Source organism: Phascolarctos cinereus, unplaced genomic scaffold (assembly GCF_003287225.1).
Source record: "Phascolarctos cinereus isolate Bilbo 61053 unplaced genomic scaffold, phaCin_HiC Scaffold_9;HRSCAF=440, whole genome shotgun sequence".
NCBI classification, from domain to species: domain Eukaryota; kingdom Metazoa; phylum Chordata; class Mammalia; order Diprotodontia; family Phascolarctidae; genus Phascolarctos; species Phascolarctos cinereus.
In genome coordinates this window covers 17464382-17492375 of record NW_027556402.1, presented here as the reverse complement: position 1 = coordinate 17492375, position 27994 = coordinate 17464382, and the positions used below count along the sequence as shown (strand labels likewise).

Genomic DNA, 27994 nt, shown 5'->3' with positions numbered 1-27994 from the left:
CGGCGGACCCTTTTGTTCAGCCGCCGAGCGTGACGGGTGCAGTAGCATTTTGAGAAGGAAGGGGTGCTTATCCCTCCTTAGAATGTTGAATTAATTTAACTCGGCGATTGCAGAATAAAAGAACCTCTTTTGTCTGTTTAGTTGACTCAACAGAAGTTCTTTCTGAATAGGGCTACTGTGTCTTTAAAAAAAAAAGCCCTCCCTGCGTCCCCTGCTCTTTTGGTAGATTCCGGGGAGGCCGCCTCGAGCTGCGCTCTCTCCCGGCCCGGCCTGAGTGGAACGTTCCATTTCCTGTTCCCTTGCTGCTGACACAAGAGTGTTCCTGCTGGCAGTGATCTAATCATAGTGCAGTAAGAAACATGGCAGTTTGATGAAACATGGTGGAGACAGCGGCTGAAATGGAAGCATATGTTCTAGAAGACATTCTGGAGGTAGGGCTAGGCTTATGAATTGAAATGAAGTCAAAATCTTAACAAAGAAATCTTAGCAGATGGGTTTAAAAAAAAACCAGATTGAACAGTTAGAGGAAGAAGAAAGAGAACTTAGGTGTAATAAAAGCAAGAGTCAGATCTTGCTTTATGTAAAACGTACTCTTGCTGATTTCTCCGATTACTAAATGAATGTGCAGTTAATGTTAGTGTTTTCTGTGAATTTTGAATGTTGCATATTTTATAAAAGAGGGAGGGGAACTCATACTTGATAAAAAAAAATCACATGCTGTTGACCTTTAGGTTAACTTACTAACCTACAAAAGTCTAACCTACAAAAGTGGGTCTACAAAACGGCAGAGTGTATATTATCATATACCTTGCACAGTTCATTTACATATCTACACCTAAAGTTGAGTTTATAGTCAAATATTAAAAAACAGCCATTTTTGATTGATAAAATAAGCTATTAAATCTTTCATTCCAGTTACTTAAACTAGCCAGTACAATTTTGTCTAAAAATAAGAAAATATGTTTTTGAAAATGATCCTAGTCAGTTTAAAGCTTTTAAATAATTTAAATTACTTTAGTCAAGAAACCTTTTGAAATCTTTTCCGGGGGGGGGGGTCCTAAGTTGAACAATTAAGAGTAAGTTGTACTCTTTTGTTTAGTCACCAGAATATTATTTTTTTCTTTCCCTCTTCCTACCCCCACCCCTCAATCAATTTTGAGAGCCTATTTTACATTTTTCACCTATTTAAGTAAATACATATCACTTGGTGAGTCTCATAGTGAAACTGTGAATTGGTTTAGGCCTTCTGTATAGTTCACACTATCAACTTATAAATGTGTTTAAATCCCATATTTATCTGCAATGAAATTCTTTTTCTTTATACTGTCCATTAAAGAAAAAAGACTGGTGATGTTTTATTTTTCTTAAGAGCTGGTATTAAACTAATTTTGTAATTGTGATTCTGCTGCCCTGAGATTAGTATATTTCTTTGGGGGGCGGTGAAAGGTTGCAAAGGCTGAGTTGATGGGGGAGGAAGAAAGGATGCTCATTATCCAGGGCTGCATGATCAATGAGCATTTTCTGGAGTCCCTCAGTGAGTGCTTGGAGCTGACATTGCAGTAGGATCCTTGTGGTTGCTCTGCAGAATGAAAACTGATTCCATTGTATTACTTATCTCCTTACAGATATTTCCCAGCACCTCCCCTCTTCATCTCCAAAAAGCTATTGTTTGATTCTAGTAGAATTTCATTTTCTCCCATGCTCTGTTTCTGTCTCTCCTTTGCTCCTCCACTGTTACTGAGTTGCTTTAGGAAGGGGCATGGTTAAACTATCTGCTTACAGATAGGTGAAAAGATCCACGTTGGGCGTGTTCTATGAGCAAATTTCAGTGGCAGAGCTTAAAAAATGTAATTTATTACAAAAAATCTAGTAGCACATGTGCATGTATTTCAAAAGTTTTTAAGGGTATACTTTTTTCATTACTAGCAACATTTTTATCAATTTTAAAAATTTCAGTGAATCATATATTATGTACTTATTATTTTCCCAAGTTTACTTTTCAGTATCTAGTCTTGTGCATTTGAAGTATAGATTTTTAAACATTAATGTGAAAATTATTAGTTATATCTTTGTATCAAAATTCTTTAAGTAATTTCTTATTAATCTGCTTAACTATTTCCTTAATAATTGTCTCTTATTTAATTGAACGTTTAGTATTTGAGATATTGGAAAAATTTCTGTAAAAGTTAGAAAACTTATTTTTTTCCTAAAATCTGTAAATAATTACAGTAGTTCACAGTGCAGAGAGAACAAGCCAATCATTATCTAGACCTTTTTTTGGGCCAGTGTACCAGTTAGTTAAAAGTATACCTCATACAATAAGTTAACAATTTGAATATTGGCACTTAAGCCATTAAGAGGAATCTGAAATTTTTTTTCTTGTGAGGATTTTTTTTTTATTGAAAGAAGTCTTCAAATAATGATTAATAATAATGGGAAGCATTTTTTATTGTGTCTTGAAGTTTGTAAAGTGCAAATCCTCACAACAACTTTGTGTGGTAAATGCCACACAATTAATTAATTAACAACCCTGTTTTACTGACGAGAAAAGAGTTGAGAGGTTAAAAGACTTACCTAGGGTCACACAACTAATTAATGTCTGTGGCATGATTTAAACCCATCTTCTAGACAGCAGGCCCAGTCCTCTATTGTACCACCTAATTGTCTACTGAATAGTGAAATATTTATTACCAGGGGGAAGAGTCTTTGAAGTTTGGGGAATTTGGGTGAAGGAGATAGCATAACATTTGTCTTTACCAGCTTTTGACTTTTTAATTTGATATTTCTTCATTAGAGTATGCTTAGAGATTTAAAAAATTCAACATAACATGATTAATAATGCCTTGAAACAGTAAATAAATTTGTTCTAATTTTATTTATGGCATTACATGGAAAAAACTTTTTTTCAATTATTTTTGAAGGTTATTTTTATTTTTCAAATAAGATTTTATTGATGTCATTTACTTTTTATATTATTTAGATTTCTCACTCTACTCTTCCCTGATCCCTCCTAGACAACTGTCCCTTATATCAGGCCTGCACAATCTGTGGCCAGCAAAAGGATCTCCTTTACATTTTTCGAAGTCTGCCTGAAATCCTTTGGCGGGCCACAGGTTGTGCAGGCCTGCCTTATGATAAAGTGAGGAAGAAAAAAGTTCTCTAAAACTACACATCTATCAAAAAAGTCTGCCACTGTAAGCTTTATCCTATACCTAAAGTCTCCTCCATCTTGAAAGACGGGAATGCGAGAGGTGATTAAAGGTTAATTTTAAAGAGTGACAGTTTGTTTTTCAAGAGTAGCTATAGCTTTATTGTTCTGAATAAATTATAATATCCTTTTCATAAGTTTGTTTTCTTATGTAAAGGATTTTTAGAAGAATAATACCAAAAGTGGTAAAAATGAAATTCCTTGGATCATCCATAAATGAATATTCTAGGAACTAGAATACAATTTACATTTTACTGCAGTTTACAATTTCTTCTCTGCCACCTACTGAGAAGCCCGGAAAAAGAAAGCCCATTACAAATATGCACAAAACAAATTTCCCACATCAGCCATATCCAAAAAAATTAAAAGGAAAAGAACATGCTGTGATCTGCATGTTTTCTCATGAAGCTTTTGGAATTGCACTCAGCCACCATTGTGTTGGTCAGAGTTATTGTTATCTTATAACTTTTTATAGTTATTGTATAAATTGTTCTCCTGACATTCTTAATGTCACTTTGTACAAGTCTCTCCACATTTTTCTGAAACCATGATTTCTTTTTTTAAAATTTTATTAATTTATTTTGATTTATCAACAATCACTTCCATATGCTTTTGAGTTGAAAATTTTTCTCCCCCTTCCCCCCCCAAGAGGGCACACAATCTGATATAGGCTTTACATTTACATACCCATTAAACATATTTTCACATTAGTGAAGTTGTAAGTAAAAATTAAAACCAATAGGAGGAACCATCAGAAAGATGAAACAAAACTCAGCAGAAGGTAAAAATAAGTGATAACGATTCGACTTCCATAGATCTTTCTTTGGATGTGGACAGCATTTTCCATCCTGCGGCCTCTGGAGATGTCATAGATCCTCGTAATGCTGAGAAGGGTTCAGTTTAACAATCTTAGTCATTGCATAACGTGGCTGTTATTGTGTACAAAGTCCTCTGGTTCTGCTCACTTCACTCAGCATCAGACCATATAAGTCTTTCCAGGTTTTTCTGAAGTCAGCCTGTTCATCATTTCTTATAGCACATTCATATCACAATGCTCACATTCCCCAATGGATGGGCATCCTCTCAATTTCCAATTCTTTGCCACCACAAAAAGAGCTGCTATGAATATTTTTGTACATGTGGGTCCTTTTCCCATTTGTTTGATCTCTTTGGGATATAGCCCTAGAAGTGCTATTGCTGGATCAAAGGGTATGCACATTTTTGTAGCCCTTTGGGCATAGTTCCAAATTGTTCTCCAAAATGGTTGGATCATTTCACAACTCCACCAACAATGCATTAGTGTTCCAATTTTCCCACATCTCTCCAACATTTTATTTTCCTGTTTTGTCATGTTGGCCAATCTGATAGGTGTGATGTGGTACCTCAGAGTTGTTTTGATTTGCATTTCTCTAATCAATAATGATTTAGAGCATTTTTTCATATGACTATAGATGGCTTTAATTTCTTCATCTGAGAACTGTCTGTTCATATCCTTTGACCATTTATCAATTGGGGAATGGCTTGTGTTCTTATAAATTTGTCTTAATTCTCTATATATTTTAGAAATGAGGCCTTTATCAGAGAGACTGGTTGTAAAAATTCTTTCCCAATTTTCTACCTTCCTTCTAATCTTAGTTGCATTGGCTTTGTTTGTGCAAAAACTTTTCAATTTAATGTAATCAAAATTATCCATTTTGCTTTTCATAATGTTCTCTATCTCCTGTTTGGTCATGAATTCTTCTGTTCTCCATAGATCTGATAGGTAAACTATTCCTTGTTCTCCCAGTTTACTTATGGTATCAGCCTTTATATCTAAGTCATGAACCCATTTTGACTTTATTTTGGTATATGGTGTGAGATTTGGGTCTATGCCTAGTTTCTGCCATACTCTTTCCAGTTTTCCCAGCAGTTTTTTCAAAGAGTGGGTTCTTATCCCAGAAGCTGGGGTCTTTGGGTTTATCAAATAATAGATTACTATAGTCATTGACTACTGTGTCTTGCATATTTAACCTATTCCACTGATCCACCTCCCTATTTCTTAGCCAGTACCAAGCAGTTTTGATGATTGCTGCTTTATAATACAATTTAAGATCTGGAATTGCTAGGCCACCTTCCCCTGCATTTCTTTTCATTAGTTCCTTTGATATTCTGGACCTTTTGTTTTTCCAAATGAATCTTATTATTTTTTCTAACTCTATAAAATAATTTCTTGGTAGTTTGATTGGTATGGCACTGAATAAGTAAATTAGCTTAGGTAGGATTGTCATTTTTATTATATTAGCTCGGCCTACCCATGAGCAACTGATGTTTTTCCAATTATTTAGATCTGATTTTATTTGTGTGAAAAGTGTTTTGTAATTGTGTTCATAGAGTTCCTGGGTTTGTTTCAGGAGGTAGACTCCTAAATATTTTATAATGTCTACAGTAAGTTTAAATGGGATTTCTCTTTCTATCTCTTGCTGTTGGGCTTTGTTGGTAATATATAGAAATGCTGATGATTTATGTGGGTTTATTTTATAGCCTGCAACTTTGCTAAAGTTGTTTATTATTTCAAGTAGTTTTTTACTTGATTCTCTAGGATTCTCTAAGTATATCATCATGTCATCTGCAAAGAGTGATAGCTTTGTTTCTTCTTTGCCTATTCTAATGCCTTCAATTTCTTTTTCTTCTCTTATTGCTAAAGCTAATGTGAAACCGTAATTTCTTAAAGCACTGTCACATTCATATGCCTTGCTCAGCCATTCCTCAGATAACAGGTATCCCTTCAGTTTCCAGTTCTTTGCCAACAAAGGGATCTGCTGTAAATATTTTTGTACGTATGGGTCCTTTTCTTCTTTCTTTGATCTCTTTGGGGTATAGTCCTAGTAGTGGTATCACTGGTCATACGAAGTTTGAAAGCTTTTGGGGCATAGATCCAAATTGCTTTCCAGAATGGCTGGACAAATTCACAACTCCACCAACAGTGTACTTGCTTATTATTTTATTATTTGTACATTATAATACAAGAAACTTTTAGACAACATAAATTTTGCAGTATTGTAACAGAACTTTTTGGAATAGTTGAAAGACTATATATAGATATAGATGTAGATATGAAGGCCGAAGACTTGGAAGAGCTAAGTCACATTGATGTTCTTTGAGCATCAGCCTTTTCCCCCTTAGGGTTATTTATCAATTTGTTATAACAATTTCTGATTTTTTTTCCAAGTTAAATGAAATATCATTTAAAAATTAGAATAAGAAAATGAGGATTGTACATGAAACTCCTATTATGTGCAAAAAAGTATTAGTTCTAGGGCAGGTAGGTGGCACAGTGGATAGAAAACTGGTCACTAGCTGTGTGACTCCAGGCGAGTCACTTAACCCCAATTGCCTCATCAGAAAGAAAGAAAGGGAGGAAGGAAGGAAGGAAGGAAGGAAGGAAGGAAGGAAAAAGTATCCCACAAATTTTAAAGCTTTTATTCTTTTATATGTCTTAAAGGTTCAGTGACACTCCTTTGTTTTTCTTCCTTTTTAGCCTCATTTTCTTCTGTAAAATGTGACTCACTCCTCATGAATACCTTTAAGTATTGTATAAATGTTTATTTGACTTTTACTGGCACTTATTTCTTTGTGGTCATAGGCTCATGGATTTAGAGGTAAAAGGTGCCTTAGAGATCATTTAGTTCTATAGTTTACAGTTGAGGAAACTGAAGGGAGTCCTTAGAAATGGGAATTTGACAAAGGTTATGCAAAGTAAGCAGAGGAAGGATTCAAACCTATCTCCTTTGACTCCAGTACTTTTTCCATTTTTGCCAGTCTAATAAATTCCAGTTATTTGCAGTGCAGCGTGAAGAAGGAATAAAGATTTAGATAATTAACATGTAAAGTCAGTCATTTGGATATAAATATGTGAGAGACTTCTCTCTAGGCTCTCCTACCTGTCTGACTACTCCTCAGGCACTTTTGTGGGTTCATCATCCATGTCCCTCTTCCAGTATTCCTGAGTCTGATTTACTCTGTACTCTGTCAACTTATGACCAATGACCCCATAAGCTCTTGTGGGTTTATTTGTCACATCTGTGTATAGTGGTATAGTATCCAACATTTCAAATCGGATAGCCCAAAAGCATTTAAAACTCTGCCTGTTCAAAACAGGATTTGTCTATTTCTGTTGAAACATCACTATAGCTTTCTAGTCTTTTAAGTTCATAATGTTGCCATTACTCTAAACTCCTTACTGTCCCTCGCCCCCACAGCCAATTGGTTTCCATATCTTGCTGTTTTTTACCTTAGAAACACTCACTTCTCACACCCATCCCCTTCTGTCTACTTACATGATTACCAGGCCCTCATCATCTCTTGTCTGGACTATTGCAATTGATCTTTCTGCTTCAGGCCTCCTCGTCTGGAGGAGGGCATCCTCCACACTGCTGACTGAGTGCTTTCTATTAAGTGCAGATCTGACCATACCACTCTTACTCACTGAACAGCACTGGCTCCTTGTTGCCTCTAGAATGAATTTAAACTCTTTTAGCTTTGAAAGGCCTTACCCTCCCAGTCTTTTATGACTCTATGCAGATCCCCCATGTCTGCTATTCCTTCCTTTGTCTTTACCTTAGGGAATTCCTCTCTTGTTTCCACACTTAGCTCAAGCACTATCTTCTGCACCAGACCTTTACTGATTTCTTCCCAGTTGTTAGTGCCCTTTGTCCCAAACTACCTTGAGTTTATTTTGTATTTAGTCTGTATCTTCCCTGATTGGATAGAAGCTTCTTCTGAGTAGTAGTTTCATTCTTTGTATTTGTATTCCCAGTGCCTGGCCTTTTAATATGTGATTGTTGATTGATAAAATTCTGTGTATTTCAGAATTTTCTAAGCCTTTCCTGAGAGTGACTACTTTGTAAACATTCAAATTTCTTATTACTAGGACCTACAAATGTTTTCCTTTATTTTACATGGTGTTTTAAATTTTAAAAAGCCTTAAATTATTCTGGTGTTTCCTTCAGGGATATGTATGTTATATCTTAATTTTGAGTTTTTGCATGTGTAGGAAGAGAGTAAGGGTGAAGGCCCTTGCTACTAGGTATGTGTTCATACCTTGATGAAAATAAAAATTTCCTAAGATAATATCACTAACATTTCTGTCGTTCTCATGGCACTAAATTAAATATTAGCTGCTTGCTTTCTGTTTAGCCTTATTGGATGAAGCTGGTTGTTTGGCACAGAGAGAGTGTGTGTTTGTGTTCTCTATTTGAAGTCAGAGGGCCTTCCTTAGTGGACCTATCTGAACCCTTTAGCTTACCTGGGTAAAATGTAAAATGAGGGCCTAAATGGTCTCTAAGGGTCCCTTCAGCTTTAAATCCCCTGAATAGCTTTTCACTGCTAAAGGTTGTCACAGTGTGGATTATTTTTTCATGATATCTATACCTACCTGTACTACCCCTCAAATCGTTTTTTATAACATTTTTTTAAGCGGGAGCCTTTACTTTGAAGTTCATAATAGTAACAGAAATACAAACACAGTCTGTCCCTCCTGCCTCCAACTGTAGTTTCTGAGGACAATGGCCTCAAACTTAACATGGTTTTCCCATATTTGCCTACCAAGTTCGTTCTAAATACAGCACAGTCTCTTTGAGTCCATCCTCAGGGCCTTGATTCTGTAATGGCTGACCACAAAGTCTGCCATTGGTAGCACTTCCAGGTGTGCTAAAAAGAACAATGTGATCACTTCACTAAATGGTAAGCTTTTACCCTCATTGTTCTCCAGAGGATGATAGACTTCAAGAATTCTTTATGTCATACAATTCTGTATTTTTGTTAATTGGTATAAATCTTCTGTACAGGTCATTTAATATAGTCAGACTTGCAGCTTGCCCAACAAGATTAAAATTCAGGAAATGCTTAACCAGCAAATAAATAAAAATGCAACAAAAGTTAATGTGTTAACAGTGGGATCTGTTTCTATTTTGAGTTTTACATCACTAAAAAAGTGTTTTGTCAGCCATATGATAGGGTGCTTAGGCTGTTGAGTTTCTCATGCCCAACATTAATGATGATGGTGGTGATGGTGATTTATCTGGTACATATAAACAGCTGAAAACTTGAACAAAGATGTGGAAAGGAATAAAGATTCTCTTATTTAGCAATTGAAAATAAAAGTAAAAAAAGATCAAGGAGGGAAAGCATTGCAAAGAATAAAATAAACAGGCTTGAGAATTAAGAATCCCTTGAAGGTGGATGTGAAAATTTTGTTTGGTCCGTATGGTACCAAGAAGTCGAACTCAATGAGTTAGATCAAATGAGAAACAGAAAGCTTGCATGCTGTTAATAAATTGAGTGATGGACTGAAAAGATGTTGAGCAAGGTAAGATCTGTTTGGTTCAAACTCTAGTCATATGAATGCTCCCCAGTCACCTTTTAGAATCTGCCTTAATGGGAGGCGTCCAACCTGTTTTCCAAAGATGACAGCATTAGTGACCCATATATAGACCAGTTCTGTGTTTGTATTTTCCCCAGTTACATGTAAGCAACCTTTTTTAGGACAAATGTAAAATTGCTCCTGACCTCATTCTAATTAGGAGAACAACATGCATATAGAGACCAATCACAAAATAAATAGGTATTTTTGGGAAAGAGAACGCTAGGAGGGGATCAAAAAAGACTTTGTGAAAGTTGGTACTTGAGTTGAGCTATTTTTTTTGGTGAGGCAATTGGTCAAGTGACTTGCCCAGAGTCACACAGCTAGTGTAATGTCTGAGGCTGGTTTTGAGCTCAGGTCCTCCTGACTCCAGGCCCAGTGCTCTATCCATTGAGCCACCTAGCTGCCCCTCAAGTTGAATTTTAAAGGAATGCTGGAATTCTGAGAGACAGAGGTGAGAAGGATTGCATTCCAGGCAGTGGAGTACAGGGTGGGAGAGCAGGACAGCTGGAGTAAATGCATGGAGAGACTCTTGGAGAGGGAGCATCAGGGGAGTAGATTTGGAGAGTAATGTGTTCAAAAGACTAGAATCAAGGAGGAAAGTGGTAAGTGTTTTTTTAAATGCTGTATAGAAGAGTTTATTTTATTGTAGAGGGAATAGGAATTGGGGGGGTGGTGAGAGACAGACAGAACAGATTGGAATGGGGAGAAGTTTAAGGAAAGGAGGCAGTTGTAGTAGTCCAGGTGAGAGGTGAGGAGGGTAGTCACGCTAGATGGTAGTGACAGGTTGAGAGGGACACCTGTAAGAGATGGAAATTAAAAACAGGAGAGTTTTTAGTAATTACCTGAATATCTATTGATATTCAGAAGCGACTGTGGACCTAAGTAGGAGGAGCCTAAGGAGGCTCCTGTCCTTGGTAATAAGCAAAGTTGGGATGGTAGAGCATGGGTTGGTAGTCACATCATGATTGGAAGAGAAAATAGCCTCAAATAAATAAATGCATGCATGCATGCATGAATGAATGAATAAAGTTGAATAAATTCACACAATTTATCACTATGAAACTTAAGAAAACCAGGGGATGTGGGTGTAAAGGATGATTTGTGATGGATTAGGTAATTAACTGAATGGATTGTAATTGTAATAGCCTTTGACTCAATATAAAATAAGCCAAACAAACATGAGGGTATTTTAGAATATGGAATATTTGGTATGTTGGAGTAGAAAGCTGTTCTTAATTTAAAACATGCCAGCAGCACTATAATGTTAAGGACAATTGACTTAAACATGGCATGAATTTTTCAGGAACGCATTTTAAGCCTATTATGATTCTGCTTAGCTTTAAATTGATTATCCTAAATAGAACTTATAGCTTCCAAATAGGGAATCAAACCAAAACATCTTATTTTGATATACATGGACTACATCAAGCTACATGCCTCATGAAATCAAAGCTGAATGGCATAACCATGTTTAAATCTATTAGCATACCTGTATAATAACAGTGATAACAATTAAAAACGGTTGCTTGATTTTGTTTTTATTAGTTTTCTCATATCCCTCTCTTCTCCTTGACAAAAAACTTTAACCAACACATTAAAAAAGTCTGACAATGTTCCACATCCATTATCCCTTCCAGAGGGGCAGCGAGGTGGCGCAGTGGAGAGAGCACCAGCCCTGAAGTCAGGAGGACCCGAGATCAAATGTGGCCTCAGACCAAACCACTTGACACTTACTAGCTGTGTGACCCTGGGCAAGTCACTTAACCCCAAGTGCCTAAAACAAAACGAAACAAAAACATCCCTTCAAGAAGTGTGGGAAATATCCTCATTTTCTTTTTTGGGACTAAGCTTGGTCATTAATAACAGCATTCAGTTTTGATTATTTTCTTGTTGCTCTTTCCATTATTGTTGTAATTATTGTGTATTATTTTCCTGTTTCTACTGACTTCATTTAGTTTTCTCTGTTCATCTTGTTCTTTGTTTCCTGCTGTATTCTGTTAACATTCATGCACTTGTTGTATTTGTTGTGACCCATTCCCCAGTTGATGGGCACCTACTCTGGCCATTTGCCAAAAATGTCTTTCATTGGAACATTATTAAATGAGCAGGAAGATAATTTAGGAGTTTTTGAAGGCAAGTTAAGAATGACATTGATAAGTTGCAGTATACGAATATAGTGGAATACTATTGGGCTATAAGAAATGATGAACAGGCTGACTTCAGAAAAACCTGGCAAGACTTGTATGGTCTGATGCTGAGTGAAGTGAGCAGAACCAAGAGGACTTTGTACACAATAACAGCCACGTTGTGCGATGACTAATATTGAGACATCACCAAAGGCCTCGTGATGGCAAATGCTATCCACATCCAGAGAAAGAACTATGGAATTTGAATGCAGATCGAAGCATACTATTTGCTGTTTTTTTCTCTTCTGTTGTGTTTTGTTTCCTTCTATTGGTTCTAATTTTTATTTACAACATCACTAATCTGAAAATATGTTTAATAAGAATGTGTGTATAGCCTTTATCAGATTATGTGCCGTCTTGGGGAAAGTGGTGGGAAGGGGCAGAAAAATTTTAAACTCAAAAGCATATGGAAGTGATGGCTGATAAATCAAATTAATAAAAAAATGACGTTGATATTTTGAAGGGAGAAAATCTGACTTTTTTCTTACTGCAAATTTCTATTCATAGATATTGTTAGATGTGCATTTATATGCATACATACACGTACACACATAAGTATGTATGGAGAGAGAAAGTTTTATAACAGCAGGTGGGACAAAGTATAGTCACTTAATTTGCGGATTGCTTTCCAGAATGATCTGAAAAGTTTGCACGCAGCTCCATCAACATTGCATTGAATTTGCCCATCTTTCCATAACCCCTTCAACATGAACCTTTTGTCATGAGGTGAAACTTCCAAGTTCTTTTGATTTGCATTTCTCTTGGCTCATTTTTTTCATATGGTGTATGGTTTATAATTCTTCAAGGATTATTTCTTCATTATTGTTAAATAAGCTAAAAATTTTATTTTTTTTGATTTTTGTGAAAAGTATCTTTTTTTTTTGTCATGACATTCAGGTCACCAATTTTGAGTTTTTGGTGTAGTGTAGTATATACATAAATTTCCTACTTCAGTGGCTTTCTCTATGATAAAATATAAATTCTGTCTAAAAGTCTATAAAGTCCTTTATAATCTGGCCCCAAATTCGATATTGCTCCCCTCCTGCATTCTGCAGTCCAGAAAACCCTTTTTCTTTTTGATACAACCCCTTTCTGTGTTTTTATACTTAGCTGTCCCACTTGGCTGGAATAGACTGATCTCATTGATTCCCTAGGTTTAAGACACAGGTTACTTGCAAGAAGCCTTTCCTGGACACTGTGCCACCTCAAAGCCCTCCCTGCTTTCTCAAAGTACCTTTTCAAAAATTACTTTTTAATAATTAGAAAGGGCATTGTATGTGAAGTCAGGAAGACCTGAGTTAGAATTTTATTTATGTGTGTGCATACAATAGCATATATAAAAATACCTCTCTGGGGTGTTGTGAGGATCAAATGCACAGGACCTGACACATAAGTGCTATATAAATGTTAGCTATTGTTGTTGGCTAATTTATGTAATTATTGTATGCTTTGGAAAGTATCCTAACAAAACTCTAAAAACTAGAGAAACAAAAATAAACAATGTTAATGAAACATGTTCCTCATTATGAGAAGATAATAAAAGTGACATTTCCTAGTACTGATTCTTACTGTAGCAATGTTGATTTGTATATTTTATTTCTCTTCATTTGTTCCCTGAAACTGCTGAGATAGATTAGAGTCATAATTATTAATACCCCAGTTCAAAGAGGAGGAAGGTGACTTGCCTCACCTTCACAGTTACTGTCAGATTTGAGCCCATTCTATGTCCAGTGCTGTAAAAACCTCGCTTTTGTCATAAAATCCTTAGAATCTCACATGACTTTATTTCCCTTGTCTTGTGCTCTTCTGGAAATTACTTGTAAAAGTACCTTTCTCTCCCCCCCCCCATTTCACAAAAGGCAGGTTCAGGAAATTGAAACATTCTTTTGTTCTTTCATACTTACTGTATATGAATGAGCACATACGGTAATAAAGTCCATTGTCATGTCCAGTCTACAGTAGATATGGTCTATACATTACTGAAATAAGATTTGTAAGGACTGAATTTTTGTCATGGCCCTATTTACAGCCAAAAAAATTGCCTTTTATTGGAGCATCAGTAAAGACAATTATTGTTTATAATTATTGATGACAGATTAAGAATTAGAGGGGAGGGGGGCAGTGGATAGAGCACTGGCCTTAGAGTCAGGAGTACCTGAGTTCAAATCCAGCCTCAGACGTTTGACTAGACACACAGACTAGCTGTGTGACCCTGGGAAAGTCACTTAACCCCATTGTCTAGCCTCCGCCCCCCCCCCCCAATTGAACTATGAAAGCCTACAACTACACTAAGACTGTGTGTGATTAGATTTAATTTTTACTGGTATTGTTGCCATTGACTAAACTTTTTTCTGCTTTCTTGTGTTCCTTTAAAAAAAAAAGTCATGTAAAAGAAATGATTCATATAAAAGAAAGTAAAAGCAAAAGGTGCTGTTTTAAATTTTTGTGTATGTGATTTTATTACTGCATGTCTTTTGAGATATACTTCAAATTTTTTTTCAGAGAGATTGGACAACAGTGCCTGTTTTTTGATAGTTTCTCCAGCAGTTGTCTTTTTTTGTTGTCTTTGCCAGTCTGATGGCAAAAAAAAAAACCCAAGCTTTAATTTGCATTTCTCTTAATATATTTATGTTAATAATAGATATTGAATAACTTGTACATTTTGTTATTAATAAGTTGGCATTTCTTCTTTTTGAGAACAATGCTGTTTGGGACATTTAGATGACTTTAGGTCTCAAATTTTAAGTCTAATTTGGATTTTTCTTTAGTGAAAACATTCCCTTTACCTTTCCAATATTTCTTCATGTTACCAGAGAACAGCTTGTAACACAAAATACACATACACACACACACACACACACACACACACACACACACACACACACGTGTGTGTGTGTGTGCTATATATATAGCGCACTTCCCTACTTCTCCAAAGAAGGAAGATTCATTTCTCTCTCTTGATTTGGGGGATTTTCTACTTTTTGGCACAGTCTGTGTTTAGGGAGCTGTGAATCAATATAGAATTATGGTGGGATTCATTCTCCTCAATCAGTGTGGGGAATCTTTAAAAATCCCTGCAGCCATCCAGTTTCTACTTAGTGATAAGTCATAATTTTGCATGGGCAACTTGAACTTGTTCAGTTAGCCATTAGTTTCAAAACAAACCTGTATGAAGTTTTCTTCCCCTGAAAAAAGCAAGGTTGAATCCAGGCTGCCCTTGATGTTCCTTACAGTATGTCCTTGCTGTGTGTGATTAAAAATGTGTCTTCAAAAAGGAGATCCTTTTTTCCCAGTGTTATCACTGGGACTTGTGTTCCTGAACGATGACTTGGCATTCGTTCCTTGGCAAACATTTATTGAGCACCTCCTTTGTTTAGGAAACTCAGGGTGGGGAGAAAAAAATATCCCCAAATGATAAATTGTGTTGTAAAAGAGTTTATAATCTAGTAGAGGAGATAGAACAGACACAGAAGTAGCTACCAGTACAAATAGGATTTGTCAACTAGCCTAAGAGAGCAACCTCCAGAGGGCTGCCTGGATCCTGTCTGTTCAGATCAGCACTTGTTTTCACAGGCCTATATGGCTGGGGAATGATTTATCTGGGACGTTTATTAAGTCCTCTCTGATATTCCTGTCATCAGTGATGGGGAGCTCCCAATCTAATAGAACAGCCAATTCAGTTTTTACACAGGAGCATTTTCTTCCTATTAGTTCCAATTCTTCTGTCCAGAATTTTAGAGGAAAAAAAAGTTTTATCTTTTGCGTATATTCCCTCTTTCATTCTTAATTTTCTTTAGGCCAAATATCCTAGTTATTTCAGGTTCCTCACATAATATGGTTTCAGGTCCATTCCTTTACTCTCCTAGCGTGCCCAGAATTGAATGCAGTGTATGCATTTATATATTTATTTATATGGTATATGTAGTATTTGTATAGATCTTAAAGGTTTGCAAAGCCTTTTGTTGATCATTTGATCAGCCATTCTAGGGAAGGTGCTATTATGATCCCCATTTTACAGAAGAGGAAACTGAGGCTGAGGGAGGTCAAAGAGCCCAGGGTTACTTACTAGCTGTAAATGTCTGGATTCAAAGTAGAGTAGAACTGTTTGTTTTCTGGACACTCATTTTTAGTGATGAAGTGACAGGTAGAGCCTGCATGTAATTGGTGAGCTGGGTGATTATTTTAGAGTAGACTTTCCACCTTTTGCTGATGACATTCAATTTACATTTCTTGCTAAGGGTAAAATGCAAGGGGCAGCTAGGTGGTACAGTGGAAAGAGCCCTGGCCCTAAAGTCAGGAGGACTGGAGTTCAAATCCTGCCTCAGACCAAACACTTGACACTAGCTGTGTGACCCTAGGCAAGTCACTTAACCCCAGTTGCCTTAAAAAAAAAAAGTTAAGGGTGGAATGCAAACATAATGAGTTTGCAACTGTTCTCCTAAACCTGGTCGGTTCTTTTGGTATGGATTTTGGGAAGATTTCAGTGTTAATAACTTCTTTTCTAAAATATGGAATGTAAATTTGTGCATGAAACACTTATATGTACATATTTTTAAATGCCTTCTTTATTGTGCCTTCCATATCCCTCATCATGGTCTTTGTCAGGATATTTCAAACCTGAGAGGGATTTAATTGTCAACTTAATTTGATAAACTCTTTCTGTTGGAGTTCAATCTAAGATCCAGGTCTAATGCCCACTGTACGTGATGATAATTCTAGTATGTTAAAGGAGTGTATTCCACGACAGTTGAGTAGTTGAGCTTGGTACCTGCCTTCACAGGAAACATTTTAAAAGTAAATTATAAGGCAATTAAAGTGATGGGAGTTGGAAGAAAGAGTTTTAATGAAATTTAAATGATCCTGACTGACATGCATAGCATTTACTATTTCCTTAAATCAAGTATGTTTCCTGTTATCAAGAAGTGTTATAATATAAACATACAAATTTATGAAATATAATTTATAAGTGCTATTTAGCATGTTTTACTCATCTTTGCCTTGTTATTGATTTAAAAACTAAGACCCTTTCTAGCTTTACTGTAAGATCCCTGTAAGATTTGTTATGTCATATGTTTTTCTTAAATAATCAAACAGCATTTAATAAATAGGCAAGCAGTTAATGACAGCAAGCTGGCTGAGTGCTCCTGCTTGAGCTGTGCAGCTTTAGAAGTTTACTTAGCTAAATTTCATTGAGGCTGACCAGTTTCCTAATCATGAACATCATGTGTGGAGGAGACAAGGGCCCAGAAAATCTCTGGGGGGGGAGAAGTGGCGGGACAGTAGCACTCTTGTGTTCTTTTCTTTTTCCTCTGCCTTGTGTTTGAGGTGAATTGTGTACTTAAAAAGCTCTTTGGTTACATTAGTGAGGTCAGGCTCTCACATTGGGCCTGGGCAACAGGTGAGTGATCCCCCACCCATCCTTAACACAGATGAAAATGCTTTTCTCACACACACACACACACACACACACACACACACACACACACACACACACACACTTTTGTGTCTTTAGTCATCATCTTGATGAGGCTGAAACATGGCTATTTTGGGGGTTGTTGAAATCCCTACCTTGGCTTGTTCTGGTTAACTAGAGGTAGTTTACTAGTATGTCTTTCTGGCCTTGGACATAACTGCAGCATAGCATACAAAGGGTTGTAGATATAGAGACCCTGTGGACTAACCATCCCAATCTCTGGTCTTTTATACTCCCTCATTGATCTTTGCTTCTTGTTATTTTTGACTTTCTAGCATTTTGTTTGGTGGGGTTAAAAGCCTTCATTTTAACTAAAAAGAAATCTGCTCTGGGGCCAGCTTATTAGCATTGGATGTATTAGATATTACCATTACCTTGGAGGGTGTGTGTGTGTGTGTGTGTGTGTGTGTGTGTGTGTGCTGTCTGTGTAGCCTTGAACTTAATAATGTCCTTTCAGATATGCCTCAAGAATATTTCCCAAGCAGGTGAAGCTTTAGGGATATTTTCAGAGTGGTCCATTTCTGAGATATAGTAGTTAAGTTAGTAGTGATTTAACCTCTTCACATCTGTGAAGAGGGGCATTCATAGACTAGTTAAGTATAAAGAATGTACAGCTTGGGAGTCATAAGACCTGATTTTTAATTGGCTCTGCTCTGTACTACCTATATCACCTTGGTCACTATATGATAGGTCACTCAGTCTCTCTGGCCGCGTTTGTAAAATGGTGCTATGGTCTCTCCTTGCTCTGCACCTATGAGCAGTAGCTGTAGTTAAGCTAGTCAGAATCCCCATAAGTTGGGGTCAAGTAAGCCATCCCTATACAAGGGCAAAAGTTTCTTTTCTGTCTTTTTCCTTTTCTCCTATTCTTCCTTCCTTAAATAATAAGTGGGATTAAATAGGAGTATTCTAGCTCTATTCTTTAAAAATTGCATCACTGCCGCATGTCACCGTTCATAGAGAATTGGGATTCCTGTGGCTCTAGGTCTGTTTAGGAAAGCTTAATTAGGAGTGGCGATTAACTACAGTAAGCATTTTCCAGTAGGTAATTAAAACATTCTTTTTCATCCCTTTGCACCTATTTTGTAATTTCTTTAACTTGTTTGCTTCTAATGCACCATGTAACTTTGTACGTGGTGATACTGCAGTGGTAATGCAGGTATCCCTTGCAGCAGCTGCCAGTGCTGTGGAAACAGTGTGTTCAGCCACTTTAGCAACATCTAATGTGATCTTTGGGCTTTAATCTTTCTTATCAGTTACTAGGACTGACAATTTTAAATAACTTTCACAGGTAGTGAGTGGCTTGAACAGCCCTTCTTTACTTCTGATAAAGTTTCTGACAACGAAGAGCCGTTGTGCTCTTGACTTCTCTGTGGTTGTACCTTTAGGGAAGGCCCCCCCCACACACACACACAAAGAAACCATATGTATTTCCTGTGTTCATGTTCTGCTTCTGGAAGTTTATGCTAACATCAACTCAGTTCCTAATCTCCTCATGACTGTCATGTTGGATATTCTTGTTACTCCTGAAGGCCCTAACTCTATTCCTTTCATTTTCAGCAGGTGACCTTGTGAACTCATTCTACTCCCCTAACATTCACCTCTAAACTCCTTATCCTGGCCTATAGGATGTTGTTTTTGATGTTTCCTTTATGGACTCAATTTCTTCCTCTCTGCAAACATCAGTAAGGGGAGCCATGGGAGGTTTGAAGAGATGAAAAGGTTTGCCTAGTAGAAGTAAATACCCTAGTGAGATTATGTATCATAAATTTGTAGTGGTCTCAGCAGCATGTGTTGAGGGATGTAAGGGAAGAGAACAGTGGTAATGGTAGCTCTAGAAAGGAGGAGGATCTAGATGGCCCGAGTTTCCTTTTGTGACCATGTGACCATTAATGTTAAACTCTCCCAGTAGCCCCAGATATGGTCTTCCATATACGAACCCAGGTTCCTATGATCATTTCATACCAATCGTTTGTTTTTGTGCAACCTTACACGTTAGTTTTAAATACCAATTTGCCTTTTTTTCCCAGCCAGTTCCCAATCTTTAGATGCATATTTTGTATCTAAATTCAAATTAATTCTAATGACATGTTTTGTTGTAGTGAAGAATTGTCAATCGAGGGGTGCCTATCATTTGGAGGATGCCATGTGAATTCTGATTTCAGAGAAACCTTAGAGGACCAACCATCAATGATAATTCGTGCAAGATGAAGAATGAAACTCGTGGAGGACTTGACCAGGGAAGAGTGGGGAAGAGTGATACAAAAAAGAAAATGGAAAGGAATGCGCAGAAGAAAACAAAGTGCTTCAGAAGTAAACATAGAGCAACTGGGCATACCTAATGAACCGAATTGCATGTAATGAAAATGAGCAGTTTCACATGCAGTTCTTTTTTTATAATATTTGTCAAATTCATACCACCCACATCTTATTGGGCACATTTACCCAATATATCAGTTTTTGAAGTTTGAAGCAAAAGTTCTTTGTCTATCTTCCCCCCCCCCCCCCCGTTTCACTGAAGTATGTACCAGTGAATCTTCCCCAGTGCCTTACACAATATTCTTCATACAAAACATGCCAGTGTTTCTATTAACATTTGTAAAAGCTTTCACTAATTCCCACTGGAGTTTCTTGTCCTACCCGAGTCCCTTAGGAAAAATAAAGTTTTTCCGCATAAACTCCTAGAATTTCAAAGATAGCTTCCCTTCTCAAAATTCAAAAAAAGCTTCAACTTCACTTTAGAGAAAAAAAGAGATCAAATCTTTGATTATAATCATTGTAGAGGGAGTACCCAGTATGCAAGCTCAGTTCTCTGGGTTTTAGATTTACGGCTTACAATGCCTTAGGGTAGTTAAGTGACTTTTCTATACACTTAGAATGTGTGTGGGTGGGACATCGATTTTTCTAACTCTTCAGCCTAAGTGGGTATGTTTAAGAAGGGAACCTGAAGTATACTGATACACATACAAAAGTCAGTAGCCAAATAAAATGATTATTTGTGCAGTGATAGGCGAGAAAATAAAGTTATATTCAGTGTAAGATTAGCTAGTGGTTCTCTGAACTGGCTCACAAGCATGTCTTCATTCTTCTCCTGCATACACCTAGAGTATATTCACCCCACCCTTCTGTTCTATTTTAGAATGTAAGCTCCTTGAGGGCAGAGATTGTCTATTTGTCTTCTCAGTGAACCTGCCACCATTGCTTATTTAGTAAATTTCATCAGAATAAACTTTCATAATAAATCTTTGTGAAAGGTCGTGTTATTTACTCAGTACCATAATGGGTCAATAATGTATTGGTGGACATTTTGAAATGTACCTGGGGAATAAAAGATGATTGCTTACAGAGGATGTTGCCTTCAAAAGTCTTACCTAGGCAACTTTGAATATATCTATAGCTTTTATTGATTTTGGTTTTTTTTTATAAGAAATTACTTGTGTGAAAGTTTTTATCAGTGTATCAAATACAGAAATCAAATTCTGCAAAAACAAAACCAGGTTACATTTATGCTGGTTACTCTTGTCAGCCATTATCTTGGTGCTGAATCATCCCTTGAGAATTTCAGTATTGAAAGGGTCCTTCCTCAGAGGCCATTTAGAGGCTGATATCTCCCTAAGAAATCTTTCTAGTAAGTGGCCAGTTAGCACTTATAAAAAGAGAAGGGGAATCCAATTTTTTGTAAAGTAGCCAAGACAGTTATATTTGGGTGTAACTCCACCTCCTTTGAACCTTGATATTGTGTGGCAGGCCAAGAAATTCTTTCACTTATCTCCTTAAATATTTGAAGACTAAATCTCCTCCAAACTAAAATGTGCCTAGCACTCAATACAGTATTCCAGACGATGTCTAACCAGGGGCTCTCACGGATGCTGTGTTTTTCCTTCCTAAAACAGAAATCCACTTTGTGCATGCTTGACTGCCCTGTCACATTATAGACTTGAGATTGCATTCCACTAAACTTCCTTAGTTCTTTTGAAGCACTGTTTTCACATGCAGCACCTGCCATCTTGTTGAGAAACTGATTTTTTTTTTAACCCAAATGTTAGAGACCTCTTTATTATTTTTACTTTTACTAGATTTGGCCCAAAATTCTTGCCTGAAAACGATCTTTTTGAAACCAATCTCTGCCATCCTTTGTAACTTGTTAGCTTTGTGTTATCTGTGAGTTTGATAAGTATGCCGTATATACCTTGGAAAAAAATACATGGGACCAAGCACTTGTGGGACACTCCATTGTGTCTTCCAGACTGGCATTAAAAAACCATTTGAATGGGTCCGTTCAGTTAGTTCCACATTCACCTCCTGGTGCCTTCTCAGGGCTACCAGTCTAACCTTGTTAGAAAAGGTAATAAATCTGGCATAACCTGTTTTCATGATCTTCCCTTTCTACGTGGCTACTAATTAGCCTTTGTTTTTACACGGACTTGAAATCAAACTCAGTTGTATGAGTATATTATGTAAAGAGACTTCTCTTTCTTCCCTTTTTTGAAAATCAAAATTTTACCTCTCTTCTCTAGTCCTGCAGAGAAAGGGCTGATGGTGAGGGAGATAAACAGGGTTCAAGTCTTACCTATACATGGCTGACCTGGGACAGTGATTCAATCAGCAAACATTTATTCAGTTATCTCCTGTGCGCCAAGCGTTGTGTTAGGTACTAGGAATATAAGCATGCACATAAAATGAAATAATCCCCGTTTTCACAGAGCTTATCAGGAAAAACAATATGTACACATAGTATATAGAAGAATAAATACAAAATTAGTATGAGCAGATTAAGGGGAAGAGAGGAAGGGCACTAGCAGTTGAGGTGGGGAGGTGAGGTTTTTTTAACCAGTTAAAAAAGTCCACTGTGGAGGTAGCTAGGTGATGCAGTGGATAGAGTACCAGCCCTGGAGTCAGGAGGACCTGAGTTCAAATCCAGCCTCAGACCCTTGACACTTGCTAGCTGTGTGATCCAGGGCAAATCACTTAACCCCAGTTACCTTGACAAAAAGACAAAACCTTTTGACCATAGTTTTTATCCCAAAGAGATCATAAAAATGGGGAAAGGACCCACATGTACAAAAGGATTTCTAGCAGCTTTTTTTGTGGTGGCAAAGAATTGGAAATTAAAGGGATGCCCATCCATTGGGGAACGGCTGAACAAGTTGTGGTATATGAATGTCATGGAATACTGTTGTACTATAGGAAATGATAAGCAGGCGGACTTCAGAAAAACCTGGAAATACTTGTGCGGTCTGATGCTGAGTGAAGTGAGCAGAACCAGGAGAACACTATATACCGTAACAGCCACAGTGTGCAATGACTGACTGATTGACTTGCCTCTTCCCAGCAATGCAAGGATCTCAGCTCCAAAAGGCTCGTGATGGACAATGCTGTCCACGTCCAGAGAAAGGACTCTGGAGTCTGAGCGCAGATCCGAGCATCCTCTTTGCCCTCCTTTTCTTTTGTTGATTTGTTTTGTGTCATCATTCTCGTGGCTCCTCCCATTAGTTCTAATTCTTCTTTAGATCATGACTCATGTGAAAAAGTGTTTAATATGAATATATAAGTGGAGCCTATATCAGATTGCGTGCCATCTTGGGGAGGGGAGAAGAGGAGGGAGACAAAATTTAACTCAAAATCTTAATGGAAATGAATGCTGAAAACTAAAAGTAAGTTATTTTTTAAAAAAAGAAAAAAGCCCATTATGTATCAATATAAAAAATACACAACCTGTGTTGTACCTGTTGTATACAATCTGCCGTTTATGTAGGCTCTTAACACTCTTGGGTTGTCAGAAGAAATCTCCTCTTTCCTACAGATTGATCAATACCTCTTTACACAAGGTGCAGGGGGCTCCAGTGCTCTGTAATTTGCTTCTTTAAAGGCCCTGAGTTCCTCTCACTTGACCAGTGACCTTCTGAGCTACTCAGTTACGTTTGACTCCTTCATCCCCCTTGTCTGTCCTCCAGCTGTAAGTCCATAAAATCATTAATGGTCATATCATCTCCTGCCTGCGATGATAGCTTCACATCTCTTCCCTCCAATCCAACATGAAGTATGCTGCTTTTCCAAGGGCGCCCTTTTCATACATGGAAAGGTCTTCACACTTCCTAGTCTACTTCTTTCCCAAACCCGTTTCTATGTTCTTTTTATCTACCTGGAGTCTATGACATTCCTCTGTCCTGATTCCTTTTCCTCCTAATTGTGCTGATCCTTCTTGGTCTTCATTTCATGGACAGAAAACCCGAAGAAGTTAATGGTACTCCAGAAAGTGTAGTTTAAAGATGCAGAGATGGAAGACTGACTCACACTTCTCATCTTCCATAGCTTCAAGCTGAGGACTTGCAAAGAACCTAATTTGCAAGAAGACCATGGCTACTCCCCTTCCTATATTACATATTAAGCTCTCAACTCTCTCCAGAGCTCCAGTCCCACTCCACATAGTTGAAGTTTTCTTTATGATACACTCGGTGAATGGTCACCTCGTGTAGCTTTTGCTTGAAGAATTTGGTGATGTGGAATTACTCAACTCATTATTTCCTCTTCCAGACAATAGGCTATTTTTATTCCCCCTCTCCAGTACATATACCATTTCTTTCTGATCAGATCTTGTTCCTTCTGTGAGACCCTGCTCACATTTGCCTGTTCCACAAAATCTTTCTCCATCACCACTTGACAAAGTTCTTTAGTCACCCTCTGAACTTTTATGCTTCTAAACTGCCAATTAATCATGTGACCTTGTGGCATCTATGTTGCCCTGAGCTGCTATTTAATGTTATTTACAAATTCATATCTTTCTGTTTATTTCTTACTACCTGCATTTGATGGCCCCTTTTTGGTCCCTTTTCTTCTTCCTTAATGAACTGTAATATCTTCTAGTGGGAAAAAAGTAATCATCCCACCCTGCTGCCCCGCACCCCCCCCCAAAAAAAAAACAGTAAAAAAATCACCTTGGGCGATGGCAACAGGTAGACTATAGCGTAGCTTAGTTCCCTGAACTGACATTTCTGTTTCTGTCTATCTTAATGTACTGAAATTGCAAAACAAAACAAAACACTTTTTAGGGTTTCTTATAATAGATATTAGTACCATGTTTTATCAGAAAGAGTCAGGAATTTGGAAGTTGGAGATAGTAGCTTGGATGCTGACTGGCCAAAGTCCTTCTTTGAGCCTTAGTTTGGTCATTATAGAATGATTAATGTATACTACAGGAGCTCTAGGAACCCTGCAAACTGTAAACACGAGCCTTAATTGGAAGTCCCTTAAGATCCTACGTAAGTATGTGGCAGGGGAGGGGGGGGGGAGAGCGCCAGCAGGTGGCCTAGGATGACCTCTTCAAGCAAAGACTGATCACTTAAGACATTGTGTAGAGGTCATTCCATGTGGGTATGATGACTAGTTAGATGGCCAGTTCTGTACCTTGGAGGTCTTTTCCACCCAAGACATATTCTGATTTTGAAAATTAACTTTTTAATATTTTGTATTATGTGTATGGTTAATTCATGTCTTCAAAATCCTACTCTAATAAAATGTTAATATCTGTCATTTTATCATACTTCACCACTTTTGTAAATAACTTTGACTGCAAAATACAATTAAAATATAGGTATATTGTTTACTATTTGGAATTTTCAGTGAAAGCATCAGTTGGTCATTTATCAAGTGCTTTATTAAACCCCTGCTCCCAAGGAGCTTACATTTTTATCTGTTTGGATTCTGGATAGTATAATAGTCTTTATTATAGTAGATTGTAAAACTCAGAATAATTTGCATTTCATGTTAAATTGTTTTTGTTAGACATGTTTTCTTTTTGAAATTTAGGAAGAAAATTTGTAATTCATTGACATGGGGGATGTCTGTTAACTTTTTAGAAATTTTTTAGAAAAATTTTCTAAATAATATTTGTAAAGTCAAGATACCAAATATTTTCTCATTTACTTTGGAAGGTTAGAGTTTCATAGGGTCTTTTAGTTTTTCTCCCTCATGTCCCTGATATGACCCAGCTAGTTATACTAACTGTTATCAGTATTTCCTGATCAGTGGATTCAGCCTATTTCTGTTTCATTTCTTTTATTAATAGCATTATATTGAATTTTGAAATGACTTTTCACTAGTGACTGTAAATAGTGGAACAGTTTATTTAATAAACCCTCAGAAAACTGATTTAATAGGAAGCTGTAGGATTCTGGTTCTCAATCTGTACCTTACATTTTATATGACTTTATTTTCTCTAGGCCTGTTTTTTCCTCATTCATAAAATTGGAGGTGAGGTCTTGGGGGAGTGTTGATCTCAGCACAGAAATCTATTTTATGATTCTTCTGCTGAGTTGGGGGTGGTGCACTGAAAAGGATTGTCAAATTAACATGAAAGAAACATATTCTACTGCTTTTGAAACTAATAATATTTATAATGCCTTAAAATTCCTTCTAATATAATCAGATAGTATACATTCATAGTACTTACTGTGTCATTTGGCCAAAACTAGTCAGTCATAAACTCATACATAGATTTTGAGCTGCAAGTGCCTCTGAAGCCTGGACAATCTGTGCTTTCCTGATGTTTAATCTGTTATTTAAAGTATTGAAGTGCTTGTTTTATGCCAGGCACTATGCTAAGCTTTTGTGGTACAAAAGAAAGCTGATTATCCCTTTATTCTCTCTCTTTCTTGAACTATATAGTCTAGCCAAGCTATTCTACTTATCATGGCTGGAATGTAGTATTTCTTCACTTTCTCTTCTTAGAATGCCTATCTTCCTTCAAGTTCCCACTTCCTAAGGGAACCCTTCCCTTAAGTTACTAGTGTTCTCTTGTCAGCCTAGTGGGCACAGTGGATGGAGCACTGGACTTACAGTCAAGAAGAGCTGAGTTCACATAGGACCTTAAAAAACTTAATAGTTCTGGGATGAACTTAACCTCTCTTTGCCTCAGTTTCTCAACTGTAAAATAGGGATAAAAACAGCACTTACTTTGCAGGATTGTTGAAAAAATCAAATGAGATATTTGTAAAACACCTGGCACATACTAGGCACTTTATAATTGCTTATTTCCTTCCTTTCTCCTTCCTGTCTCCTAATGATCATCCTGAAAAAACCCTTACTTGCTCCATTCGTCCCTCAAAGAATTGTCCTATCTCTTCTCTACTTTGTAGGTATCTGCAATAGATGCCTACACTTTTGTCTCCTCTTACTCCTTTTTAACCTTTTGTGGTTCAGCTTCCAACCTCATCATTCTACTGAGACTGCCCTCTCCAAAGTTAGCAGTAATCTTACTTGCCAGATCCAGTGGCCTTTTTTCAGTCTTCACTCACCTTGGCCTCTCTTCAGCCTCTGACAGTATTAATCATTCTCTCTTCCTTGATGCAGTTTTCACTCTGGGTTTTCAGAATACCACTCTCTTTTGGTTATTGCACTTGCTGACTGTTCCCTCTTGGTCTCCTAGGATAGATACTCATCTGTATTGCACCCTCTAACTGTAGGTGTCCCTCAGAGTTCCCTACGGAAACCTTTCCCCTCTCAGTACTGCTTCTGTAGGTGGTCTCATTCCCATCTCTATGCAGATAATTCTCAGAGCTGCCCACCCTTCTCCCAATCTCTTCACTGAGCTCCAGTAGCCTTTCAGACAGGCCGAATCAGAGGTTGCTGCCCCACCTCCTCCCGCCATCCCCCCCAGCCTCCCTCTCTCACCTTTCCTGTTACTCAACAGAGCAATACTATCCTCCCAGCCCCTCAGGCTCACGACTGAGGAGCCATCCTGGATTCTTCGCTGTCTCTCACTCTCCCCCGTCATGTCCAAGTTCTTGCCAGGGCCTGTTTGCACCTTCGCACCGTTTCTCGAATAGCCCCCTTCTGCCTTCTGACAGTGCCCTAAGTTTCATGCAGGCCTCCATCACCTCGTGTCTCTGCCTCCCTCGAGTCAACTCCCCATAGATATAGGTTCAACCTTGTCACCCCCTGTATGGAAAGGCTAGTGATTCAAATACAAAATCTTTTCAAAACCTTTGATAACCCGGCCCCCTCCTGCCTTTCCGGTCTTCTCACACCTTACTCCCTGACATGTCTTCTTTGATTCAGTGACATTGGCTTCCTGATTGATCCGTGAACAAGAGAATTGAGGTGGACATTGTCTCTGGCCTTCCTCCTCGCCTGGGACTAAGGACCTCCCTGACTTTCTTTAAGTCCCAACTCAAACCCCACCTTCATTCATGTGCCTCCCCTCCAGGGTCTTGCTTACTTGGTCAGCTTTTTCTACTTAGTCTCCCCTATTATAGTGTAAGCTCCTAAAGGAAGCTTGTCTCTTTTTGTATCCCCAGGGTTTAACAAATGGTGGGCTTTGGGTAGTACTTAATATTTGACTGATGGATCCTTTCAGGTGCATATACACAATTATCTATTTACTTCTTTCCTTCAAATAGAAGGGTTAGGTCCTTGGAGGGCCAAACTTTTTTTGTTTTCTTTTTGCCTAGCACACACACCACCTTCCACTCTTTTTGATTTTGTTATATTTTTAAAATATAAAAAATTGTTAAATATAAATATTTTAAATATTTTAAAAATATTTAAATGAAATCACACCTGTGATTTCACGGAGGTAGAGAACACTTGGAGAGGCAGTGTGCTCCATTAATTCGTTATTACCCAACTCTTCTGTTATTTTAGAGTCCTAGTTATCTAGAGCACTGAGAAGTTAGTCCGAGAAAGGTATCTTACAGGGACTGTCTGTGTCCACCCCCTTGTTTTATAGA

The 27994-nt window shown here is 37.5% G+C and overlaps 1 protein-coding gene and 1 long non-coding RNA gene across 2 annotated transcripts in view; both read left to right on the top strand.

The window, feature by feature from the left end:
- Positions 1-27994, top strand: part of ANKRD17 (ankyrin repeat domain 17) — a 150348-nt gene that overhangs the window by 32126 nt on the left and 90228 nt on the right.
- LOC110209803 (uncharacterized) lies at positions 293-20509 on the top strand. Its single transcript, XR_002324925.2, has 2 exons — positions 293-431; positions 19370-20509. It is a non-coding gene; the product is annotated as an uncharacterized LOC110209803 (long non-coding RNA).